Source organism: Podarcis erhardii (genome assembly GCF_964252035.2).
Source record: "Podarcis erhardii genome assembly, chromosome: 2".
NCBI lineage: Eukaryota > Metazoa > Chordata > Lepidosauria > Squamata > Lacertidae > Podarcis > Podarcis erhardii.
Genome location: NC_138498.1, coordinates 11,748,093 through 11,760,394, shown reverse-complemented (window position 1 = coordinate 11,760,394; position 12,302 = coordinate 11,748,093). Strand labels below are relative to the sequence as shown.

Genomic DNA, 12,302 nt, shown 5'->3' with positions numbered 1-12,302 from the left:
GTAGTCCAATAAAGGATTCCAGGGGGCGTTGCCTCGTCCGAAACCTATGGAGGCTAGGGCCTAAAGCGCCCCTCCGAGCGGTAACCCCTCGAGGAGCACCTAGGGATGTGCATCTCAGGGGCTCCCCCTGTTGGAGTTAACCCCTCCAAGTCTTGTGCCGGATAGTCTGATAGGACCAATGCCTTAAGCCAATACCGCTCTTACCTGTAATCAATAAAGTTGTGGCCAATTTTTGCCCATTAACCTTAAATTATGGTGTCCTGTGTCTTTATTTCTATCCAACTGGGGGGGGGGATCGCCACGCAATGGAAGCGGCAGCTGTTGCCCGTGCCCATTTCATTCTGTTGGTGGACATATCTCTGTGGTGACCTGAACTCTCTCCCCTCCTTGCAACCTGCTGATCTCAAATGCAATGGAAGATGGTGCCCCGCTAGCAGTGTCAAAACAAGGTCCAACTTCCAGTGTGGTCTACAACTCACACCCCCCATGCCCATGGACCATGCTTGCTGGAGCTGATGGAAGCTTGAATTCAACAGCACCAGTTCTCCATAAAAGGAAATGATTGTGCGAAGAGGATCAGGTGAGGTTGAATCCCATATTGTAAATGCAGGTTCCTGCATAGGAGACCGTCAGGCCTATGCAATGTGGAATATAGGTAAACGGTAAAGGGACCCCTGACCATTTGGTCCAATCGTGGCCAACTCTGGGGTTGCGGCGCTCATCTTGCTTTATTGGCCGAGGGAGCCGGCGTACAGCTTCTGGGCCATGTGGCCAGCATGACTAAGCCGCTTCTGGAGAACGAGAGCAGCGCACGAAAATGCCGTTTACCGTCAGAGCGGTACCTATTTATCTACTTGCACTTCAACATGCTTTTGAACGGCTAGGTTGGCAGGAGCAGGGACCCAGCAATGGGAGCTCACCCCGTCAAGGGGATTCGAACCGCCGACCTTCTGATCGGCAAGCCCTCAGCTCTGTGGTTTAACCCACAGCGCCACCCGCATGATGCGGAATATACTGTGTCCCTTATCAGTGAAGAGCGTCTTGTGGGATTGCTGAAGAATCAGGTGTATCCTCCAACATTTCTCCAATGAAAATAGGGACATCCTATTCCATAATAATAACAACAACATTAATTTTATTATTTATACCCTGCCCATCTGACTGGGTTGCCCCAGCCACTCTGAGCGGCTTCCAACATATATAAAAACATAATCAAACATTAAACATGCAAAAACTTCCCTATACAGGGCCACCTTCAGATATCTTCTAATGGCTGTATAGAATCATAGAATCATAGAGTTGGAAGAGACCACAAGGGCCATCGAGTCCTACCCCCTGCCAAGCAGGAAACACCATCAGAGCACTCCTGACATATGGTTGTCAAGCCTCTGCTTAAAGACCTCCAAAGAAGGAGACTCCACCACACTCTTTGGCAGCAAATTCCACTGTCAAACAGCTCTTACTGTCAGGAAGTTCTTCCTAATGTTTAGGTGGAATCTTCTTTCTTGTAGTTTGGATCCATTGCTCTGTGTCCGCTTCTCTGGAGCAGCAGAAAACAGTATAGTTACTTATCTTATTGGCTTGGGGGTCACATTAACTCCATACCCTCCAATAGTTCTCTGATGAAAATAGGGACGTCCTAAGGAAAAGCGTGACATTCCGGGATCAAATCAGAAACCAGGACAGCTTCTGTAAATCCAGGACTGTCCCTGGAAAATAGGGTAAGGGACTATGAGAGGAGGGTCATGTGACTGAATGCTTCTCCATACAAATTAAAAAATAAATTCTTGCATGGAAGAGCACTCAGCCATCATGATCTCCTGCAGGTTGAAGCGATATAGTCCAAACACAGGTATACCACCTGAAACTAGGCCTACATTTCACCTATTCACCTCTGTATTTACCTATGCAGGCATGTCCAACAGGTAGATCACTGGACATCTGTGGTAGATCACTGGTAGATCATTGGCTTCCCACAAAGAAGCTGAACAACTGTGGCTCCCCTAAAAAAAGCTCAACATTTTACATCCTCCCTGAAAAACCTCAACAACTTTGACCCAAATCCCCAAAAAGGGGATAGATCACTGCCAGTTTTTAACAATGTACTGTATTTTTCGCTCTATAGGACGCACCCGACCATAGGACGTACGTTGTTTTAGAGGGGGAGAACAAGGGGGGGGAAATCTCTCCCTCTCTGCACAGCACCCCTTCAGCGAAGCGGCAGGAGAAATGGAGCCCCTTCTATTTCTCCTCCCGCTTCGCTGAAGGGGCGCTGCGCAGAGAGGGAAAGCTGCGCAGCGCCTCTCCAGCGAAGCAAACCCAGGAAAGCAAGAGGGATCGGTGCGCACCAACCCCTCTCGCTCTCCAGGCTTCAGCAAAAGCAACGCAAAGCCTCCGGAGCACGGCGGGAGTGCTTCCACTGCGCTTTGGAGGCTTTGCGTTGCTATTGCTGAAGCCATGGAGCCTGCATTCGCTCCATAAGACGCACACACATTTCCCTTTAATTTTTGGAGGGGGGAAAGTGCGTCTTATAGAGCGAAAAATATGGTAAGTAGATGACAGTCTCTTGGGAGTTGGCCACCCATAGGCCATTGGAAGCTCATCTCACAATCTTGGCTCCAACTAACTCCACCAGAGGGAAACTGCAGGCTGTGTCTACTTCACCATGGAGATCAATGACAATTACTTCAGGGTCAAACAAATTATTTGAGGGGGTCAGTGCTACACAAAGGTGTTGATGCGCCTAGCCAGTTTACCTTTAGGAACATCTCTGCATCAATGGTGCAGAAGACTTTTCCACCAGGAAGAACCTATGGGAACCATTGCCTGCTAATGATGCTCTCCAAGCTGTTTTCCAACGAATGGGTATGTAAATTTCACTGTGCAGCTGAGTAGAAAATCTCAGCGCCAGCATCTCCTCCTGCAATTAAAAGAATAAATAAACCACAAGCCACCTGGTGGCGATGCTCTAAAAATCTGGAGATGTGTCCTACCTTGCTGGAATATCCACTGAGGGAACAGGCAAGTGGGAGGCATGCAGGAACATTCCACTTAAGGTAAGTGACTTCACACAAGTAGGTCCATCACTTGATGCCTCGTCACTTCCGCACCACCACCAAAATTTGATAATACCCCTTTCTTAAACAAAAACTGTAATATTTTTATCATTAATATTTATAAAGCAGCATCAACAACCAATCACGACAGAGAAATGCTCTCACATGCATTGACTTCCACATTACAGAGCTTTGTGGGACCACTTTTAATGAATAAGAAAGGCCTTTGGTTTAAGGAGTTGTCCCAGACGAGAGAGCCCTGTTACGCTGGTCCAAATGGTATATGGTTTATACTGGCTTATGTCTCAAACAATTGGTAATATTACCACCTACTCAACCCCATGATTGTTTCAACACACCCAGATAGGCAGGGCATTTAATAATAATAATAATAATAATAATAATAATGTGAACCTCCCCAAAGTCAATTCAGAGTGGGGGTAATGCCTCTTGCCCTCACTCTGAATGAGTGGGACACTTTTAGACCCGTCTGCAGAATGGTGAAAAGGGATAAAAGGCAAACATCGACACCAACTTCCCTTGTTCCTGCTGAGCTGTGGTTGTTACAGAAGGATAGCTGTGTGGCTAAGTCTGTCACAGCAGGAACAACTAAGAGTCCCATGGCACCTTAAAGACCAGTAATAACTAACCATAAAGGTGTCAGTCTTTAACGTGCCACAGGACTCGTTGTTAGGATTATTAATTCAGTGTAGCTCTGAGTGGCTTACAACAGCCCTAATAAAATAAAAAAATCAACAGTGAAAATATAAAAGTTAAATAAAAACATACAGTGTGAATCAATAAAACTCTAAACCAGTAAAATCAACAAAACCATCTGTAACGATTACCGTTTACAACTACACACCCTCTGAAAGCCTGCATAAAAAAAGAATGTTTTACAACGCTTCTGAATATTGGGCTCAAATGGCCTTCTTTCAGCAGGGAAGAATATAGTGTTGCTTGAGAGTAGCCAGCCACATGTTCAAAGCACATATCTTCCACCAGTGAGTTGCTTCACAGCTACTATTTCCTTCCTTCCTTCCTTCCTTCCTTCCTTCCTTCCTTCCTTCCTTCCTTCCTTCCCTTTTGTAAGAGATGGAGAAAGAGAGTAAGGGAATGAAAAAGGAGCATGAAAGCCTGAGAGGGAGAGAGAAGGAAAACAAGAAGGATGGATGGACAGATGTGGTAGAAACTGAGTCCTGGACCCTGAAAGGCATAGCGCTCTGTGTGTCTGAAAAGGTTGGGATCTGTTACTTGAAAGCATCTTCCATCTACTGAGAGTCACATTGGAAAGAACCTTGTTTTGCCCTTCTTCCCACCTGTCTTTTGCGACGTTTAAGCCTCCAAATGGAGCGGCTGGTTTGCTGCATCCGAGACTGGATGATATTATAAGAGTCGAGGTCAGAAAATTAGATGCTTTCATCACCTTGACACTTAGAACTCGGTTTTGCCTGGTCCAAAAAGTGATTCTCACCAGATGCTGGGGGACGCAGACAATCCGATACAGCTGATCTTTGATGCAGGCTCCTGCGAGAGGTAGCGGGTCCTTTTGATTTCGCCGCCCACCCCCCAGCCCTGTGGCTTCCCCTCCAGCCCTCAGCCCCCATCTGTTAGTTCCAGAGCAAAATCTCAAATTTCAGGTTAATGTCACAGGAGATCAAAAGCTGTGTGGGGCAGGTGGGGTGGAGAGGGGAGCTGGGATGAGGTAGTGATGAGGTAATGGCCTAAAATTCTAGGGAGAGAAGCCCCTCGGGACTCAGCACAGCAGCAGGATGTAGCCAGCCTGCGACACGGAGGGGGGGGGCAGCCTTGTATAGGGTCCATTTCCTTGAAAAGAGAGAGCATGATGAACGTGTGTTTTCCCTGTTATTTATTACAAGGCAAGATCTGTTTATTCACAAAGATACAAACTGCACATGGGTGGGCACCCAGAACAGCCCACTTCTTTAAAACAGGACCACTTCTCCCACACGCACCGTATTTTTCGCTCTATAAGACGCACTTTTTCCCTCCTAAAAAGTAAGGGGAAATGTGTGTGCGTCTTATGGAGCAAATGCAGGCTGCGCAGCTATCCCAGAAGCCAGAACAACAAGAGGGATCGCGAAAGCAGCAATCTCTCTTGCTGTTCTGGCTTCTGGGATAACCGCGCGAAGCCTCTTCAGGGCAACGGGAGGAACGCTCCCCCTGCCCTGAAGAGGCTTGGCATGGCTATCCCAGAAGCCAGCACAGCAAGAGGGATCACTGCTTTAGCTGTGCAGCAATCCCTCTTGCTGTACTGACTTCGCTTCGCTGAAGGGGCGCTGTGCAGAGAGGGAGAATATATATTTTCTTGTTCTCTTCCTCTAAAACTAGGTGCGTCTTATAGTCGGGTGCATCTTATAGAGCGGAAAATACGGTATGTCCTTGAGAAACCCTACCACCACCACCACCTAGGCTTCTTAACATCATAGAACTAGAGAGTTTGAAGGGACCCTTTGGGTCATCTAGTCCAACCCCCTGCAATGCAGGAAACCTGCCCACAGCCATCCCTGGGTGGGCTTGAACCACCAACCTCCTGCCAGCTGCCAAAGCTGGGCTCTTGTGTCCATTCCTGGCTCCATTACAATTGTTTCTTTCTCCGACCACCATTCAGACAGGTGGGGATGTCCATAGCAGCTCAGTTACAGATAGGTAGCCGTGTTGGTCTGCCATAGTCAAAACAAAACAAATTCCTTCCAGTAGCACCTTAAAGACCAACTAAGTCAGTTCTTGGTATGAGCTTTCGTGTGCATGCACACTTCTTCAGATACATAGCAGCTCAGTTGGTTAAAGTGCAGTGCTGATTATGCCAAGGTTGCAGGTTCAATCCCAGCTTGGGACAGATGCATAAACCTGTGTTGCAAGGGGTTGGACTAGATGAGGGGTCTGCAAACTTTTTCAGCAGGGGGCTGGTCCACTGTCCCTCAAACCTTTGGGGGGGGGGTGGACTATATCTTGAAGGGAAAAATGAACGAATTCCTATGCCCGACAAATAACCCAGAGATGCATTTTAAATAAAAGCATGCATTCTACTCATGTAAAAACACGCTGACTGTCCACGGGCCGTATTTAGAAGGCGATTGGGCCAGATCCAGCCCCCGGGCCTTAGTTTGTCTACCCATAGACTAGATAATGGATGTTTACTGTGGAATTCGTGTTCTTTACGCACCCAGGTTTTTCACACTGTCTGCATAATGGCACAGTTGTCCAAAATGCCAGGTCATTTTATATATATACACACACACACACACACACACACACACACACACACACACACTTAATCTGGATTTTCCCTTATGATGGAAAGCCTATTATGCAGAAGTAAACTGCTATGCAGCCACTACTGGCAGTGAAAGCTTGTTAGCTCTTTTCTTCTGGGAGGGGAAGGTGGTTTGCCCTATGTGTCAAAGTTTGCTCCTCAAACATTGGCGAAGTTTCAGTTTCAACAACTGCAATCGGAGAAGTTGCTCACTCAAGATCTCATGTAAGGGTTACCATGGAGACTGTAATCACAGCAGATGCATTTTTTCCCCTCATTTTTTTTAAATCATACTGAATTTCTGCACAATATCTCTTTATCAGAATATAGATAAATGGAATGCAAAACCTCTGCATATATTTTGAAAACAGAATGGAAATGGACACTCCTCGCCCTAAACAACAACCCACAAGGCTTCATTGTGAAACATGGTAACAAGAGACTGATAATGTTCACTCTTCTGCTCTTGCACACTTCCTGTGTGTGTTGTTGTTCTTGTTTTTAAAGAGGGTGGGCACACAAATACAGAAATACCTGCCCGTATGCCCAGAATGGGAAAAGATTGCGGGGGGGGAGAGAGAAGTAGCGGCTGAGGGGACCAGAAAACACAGCATAGGAATATTCCACGGAGGACCGTCCACTGTTGAGGATGGGGAACAGAGGAATATCTCTGGAAAACCCCTGTAGCTATCAAGACAGGACATTTAAAAGCACATTCTTCAGATATACAACACATGACTTAAATCAAGGGATGGGTGGTTGAAATCCTGACAGAGGCCCTACCAGATACTTTTAGCTCCGGATTATGAATCATTGAACCAAAAAAATAATTGTTAAGTGCATTGTGATGCATTATTTACTGTGCAAGCCACTTTGAAGAATCTCAATGACAACAGGTGAAATAAACTGTTCTTATTTATAAATGTATAGGCCACTTATTGGCAGAATCAGCTCGCAAGCAGTTTACAAAGTATAAAAACCTGTTATACAGAAATTGAAAAATAAAACAGCCATAACGAAAGTACACAATAAAACAGTCCCATTAAAACATTAAAATATCAACACCCATCATTAACATATGCTAAAATAACCACATGATGACAACACAGCAATTGAAAAGAAGCAGGAGACTTGGGTCAAGATCAGGGGAATGCCTGTGTTTACAGGTGTGTGTCTTCAAGAGTTGGCGGAATGCCAAAGCTGATAGCCAATACTCATATATCTATGAGGTTCATCTGAGATGTTGCATATTCTCCTGGCACAAAATAATAACACATAAAAATACACATGTACACAAACCAACCACACCAGGGAGTGAATTAGCTAGATAGAACTAAATAGCTTTCCACCAGATTTTTCTCATACCTCGTAATGAATAGAATGAAGGCTGTGACAGCCAATGAGATCCAAGGTCCAATCTAGAACGTTATCAAAGTAATGTTTTAGGGGAAAGGGGGTTTATTTGTACTGGAACCATCGGAATTGAAAATAAAGGTTTTAGTCAAAACTGGGTTCTTCTACCAGCAACAAGAGGCATGGAGCTTTATTATAGATAGGATAAGACCATTCTCACAGCAGCTGTAAATTAAAGTGCCAAGCTTTTGCACATACGTTTCTCACTAGGCTTAACTTTCTTCTCCAGGAAACCACTCCAGTACAACCTATGATTATGCAATGGTTCTAGGCGTTGCTCGTGCGTAAACCGGCGCCACACCTGCCTGGGTTGCCTGAGTGAACCTCTTCTGTCCAGACAGCCACTCACCCGTGGCTGTCTCAATCGCTGGCAGAATCCGTCAGTGGGCGTTTCTTGAACTTCTTCCAGCAAAGAAGCTCTTTGGCGCCTAGTCTCCTCCTACTCTCCCTGCGCAGAAGCCTTCTGCGCAAGGAGGGCGTGGGCAGCGGAGGACCCCTACTCTCCCCGCTGGTCCCAGGCAAGGAGTCATGGGACCGCCTCGCCGCTTCCCCCATCTGCCCCCCTTCTCCACTGGTGCTACGCTGATTCCCTTCCCCAGAAGATGGGCTGCCTCTCCCCATCCCAGGATGCTCTCTGGAATCCCTCTGGAGCCTGCTCTCTCCCTCCGGCCCTGATGGCAGTTGCCTGACAGATTATTCCAGAAAAAAACTTCCTACGGCTCATTAGGGTTTTCTCCTGAGTTATCAAGGTGGTGGTCAACTACTCTATTCCGAACTTTAAAATGGAAAGCATAATGCTGGTGGTCAACAAAAGAGGTTTAATGAGTCTCTCAAGGCAAATCTTTTAAAATGTAGTATAAACACTGACAACTGGGAAACAATGGCCAGCGAGCGCTCCAGTTGGAGAAGAGCCTTCATCAAAGGTGTCATGGACTTTGAAGACACTTGAACTCAGAACGCAAGGGAGAAACGTGCTAGGAGGAAGGCACGCTTGGCAAATCCACACCATGGTCAACTCCCACCCGGAAAACAATGTCCCAACTATGGAAGGACGTGTGGGTTCAGAATTGGCCTCCACAGTCACTTACAGACTCATTGTTAAAACCTTGTTTATGGAAGACAATCTTACTTAGCTACGAGTGATTGCCAAAGAAGAAGAAGAAGAAGAAGAAGAAGAAGAAGAAGGTTGTTCCTCCAGAACCACGAGGACTATAAACTCGTTGTTATATAAAAGCCCTGATTCCAAGGAAAGAGTTTCAGACGCCAAGTTAAAAGCTGTATTCTGTGCTCCGCTGTGATCAATTGCAGCAAGGTGGATTTCACTAGGCTCCCTGGAGGGTCTTTTTTGTGCTAAACTCAACCTCCCCTACAAGCACGAAGGCACTTTGCGATTTGGTCTCCCCAGGCCTCCAGAAGTGGAGCAAGCCGATAAGCGGCTGCAGCGACAGCTGCTCTTGGAGCTGTGGATTGAGTTACAAGGGAGCGCAGATTGCTTTTGTCCACTCGGCTCTGAGCCATCCATCACCAGCTCTGACAGCGCTTAGAACTGCAGGAACACACCGGCCACAGTGGCTCTTAGCACTGGGCTATCGGCGACATTACATCTCAAGATACAGGATTACAGCTGAGAGGCGCTTATACCCCCTAAATTGAAAGAGGGTGCAAGAGATCTGATGCACATCTCGTGTCAAAGACTTCAAAGGCACAGGGAGGCCAGGGAGGAGGGACGCTTGCCAACACCTCCTTACACTCCCTAACGCACATCAGCACAGCGGAAGCAGGTTACAAATCTTCCAAGCTGCAAATCTTTTAATGCCTTTTACATTAACATGGAATTCCTCCATCTTCCTTTAAAGAGGAAACTGATGCATCGTATTTAATGGATTTAGAAGGGATTCTGCATCTAGAGCAGCCCACCTGCTGAATAAATGGGAGAGCTGTCCTGGAAGCTGTCAGCTGAGTGTCCTTTAGTCTTCTTGCTCCGGTGGTGAGAGCTTTTGTTTGCAGAAATTCAGGTACACAGGCATGAATGTCTCTGAGCATGTGCAGAATTTATCCCCAACCCCAACAAAAAGTACTGTTTTTTTCCCCGTGAAGGGAATGTTTTCTCACATGCTTTTGAATCATAATTATTTTTCCCCCAAAAAAATTTCCCACATTTATGACAAATATAACATATAATACACACAAAAGAAAAGATATTACAATACTAAAAGAAAATAAAAAGAAAAATATAAACACTTATTACTTCTAGAACCCATTTTATCTTTCACTGTTATCTGACTTCCTCAAACCCCCCCTAACTGAATTCCACTGTATCACCTTGTAAGTTTTCCAAAATCCTCTAATAAAATTAACTCCTTCAATTTACTATCTTCTTCTCTTTTCTTATTAGTCTAAATCCACAGTTCTTTACAACTCCTTCTTATTCTAATCCTAAACCTAACCGATACTTTCAAGTGACTTCTAATTACCATTTATTACAATATTTAGCTAGATAGTCTTTAAATTTCTTCCAATCTTCTTGGTGTTCCTCTTCTTTCTGATCGCAAATTCTTCCAGTCAGGTCGGCCAGCTCCAAAAAGTCCAACATCTTCATCTGCCATTCTTCTACAGTTGGTATTTCTTGAGATTTCCAGTTTTTAGCTAATAGCACTCTTGTCGCTGTAGTGGCATACAAAAATAATCTAACGTCTTTTCTGGGCAATTCCAGTCCTATTAGTCTAAGTAAAAAGGCTTCTGGTTTCTTAACAAATGTATTTTTCAACATTTTTTCCAACTCATTACAAATCTTTTCCCAGAAGTCCTTACATGCTTTTGAATTATTGGTGTCAATAAGCATACGGATAGGCCTGACCTGATAGGCATTACGTACTTTGACTTTCAAAAAGCTTTTCATAAAGTCCCTCACCTAGGACTAAACTTAGCTGTCATGGAATAACAAAAGAGGTTATCATCTGGATATGTAACAGGTTAAAGAACAGGAAACAGAGAAGGAATAAATGAACAGTTCTCACAATGGAGAAAGTGGCGTCTTCCAAGGACTGATATTGGAACCATGTTTTGAAATTTGCTCATAAATGCCCTGGAATTAGGCATGACCAGGTTTGCTGATGACACCAGAGGGTTCCAGCTGGAAAGAGCAAAAAGGGATTGCAAGAGGGTCCAAAACACTTTCTTCATGCTGTGAATGAACATTAAAACGGCAAGTGTGATTCAGTGATGCACACTGGGGTTAAAACATTGCAACTTCACTTCCTGAAGTTATTAATACCGATTTATAACTGATTACTGCAGTGCTATCTACAGCAAAACAGGGTATTGCACAAAAATGGAAAAATAAAGATCCCCCTACCATAACTGATTGGTTAAGCGAAACTTGGCAAATCTTAAGGGAAAAACTTCCATACAAGAGAAATGCAATACTAAATAATCAAGAAAATATTTTTTTATTGAGAGTTGCGCCTTGTTTTTACAGTTCGGGAGTTAACAAAGCAAGTGATATTTTTCCTTTTAATTTCTTCAAGGTATTATAGAGTTTTGTTGTCTCTCTCTCTCCTCTTCACATGTAATTTCCTTGTTTTTTTCCCTTTACATGAGATATAATAGATTTTGCTGCATATTGTTACAACATAATATTATTAAATTTTAAATAAAGGGAAAAGAAAGGGTTTTTTTGGGGGGGGGGGTGGCAACTTCACATATACCTCTTACGAGGTCTGACCAGGAGAGATATATTTGGGTCATGTGCCCGATAACAAATGTTGGAAATGTAAGGAGACTGAAGGTACATTCTTTCACCTTTGGTGGACGTGCCCAAGGATTAAGGCTTTTTGGGAAATGATTTATAATGAAATGAAAAAGGTATTTAAGTATACCTTCTTGAAGAAACCAGAGGCCTTTCTCCTGGGCATGGTCAGCCAATTGGTGCCAAAGAAGGACAGAACTTTATTTTTGTATGCGACAACAGCAGCAAGAATACTCATCGCAAAATATTGGAAGACACAACAACTACCCACTCTGGAAGAATGGCAGATGAAGATGATTGACTACATGGGACTGGCAGAAATGACTGGCAGAATCCGAGACCAGGGAAAAGAGTCAGTGGAAGAAGACTGGAAGAAGTTCAAAGACTATTTACAGAAACATTGCAAAATTAAGGAATGTTAGCAGGATGTTGGATGGCAGCTAAGTGGTTTTCAGCTGTAATGCATAAGAGATAGAAATTAAGGATTTGAATTAAGTAAAAGATCTAATGGTGAGGACTTGCTGAACAAATAATTGTGAACTGGAATATAAGAAAGGGTGGTATGAGGAGGTCTAGAAAGTAAGGTAAAAGAAAATATGTAAATGGAATTTATACATGTTCTTTTTTTTCTTTCTTGTTTTTAAATTGTTTTTAACTTTTTGTATTTTTATATTTTTGTATTTCTGTTTTTTCTTCTTTTTCTGTTACTACGTATTAACTTTGAAAATTTAATAAATATTTATTTAAAAAAAAAAAAAGATATATTTGGGTCATGGTGAACAGCTAGATGAAAATGCCAACCCAGTGA

The 12,302-nt window shown here is 44.1% G+C and overlaps 1 long non-coding RNA gene across 1 annotated transcript; it reads left to right on the top strand.

Moving 5' to 3' along the window:
* Positions 1 to 6,687: 6,687 nt before the first annotated feature.
* Positions 6,688 to 11,487, top strand: LOC309334631. The gene is made up of 3 exons (XR_014153209.1): positions 6,688 to 8,010; positions 8,449 to 9,848; positions 10,548 to 11,487. It is a non-coding gene; the product is annotated as an uncharacterized lncRNA (long non-coding RNA).
* Positions 11,488 to 12,302: the final 815 nt, after the last annotated feature.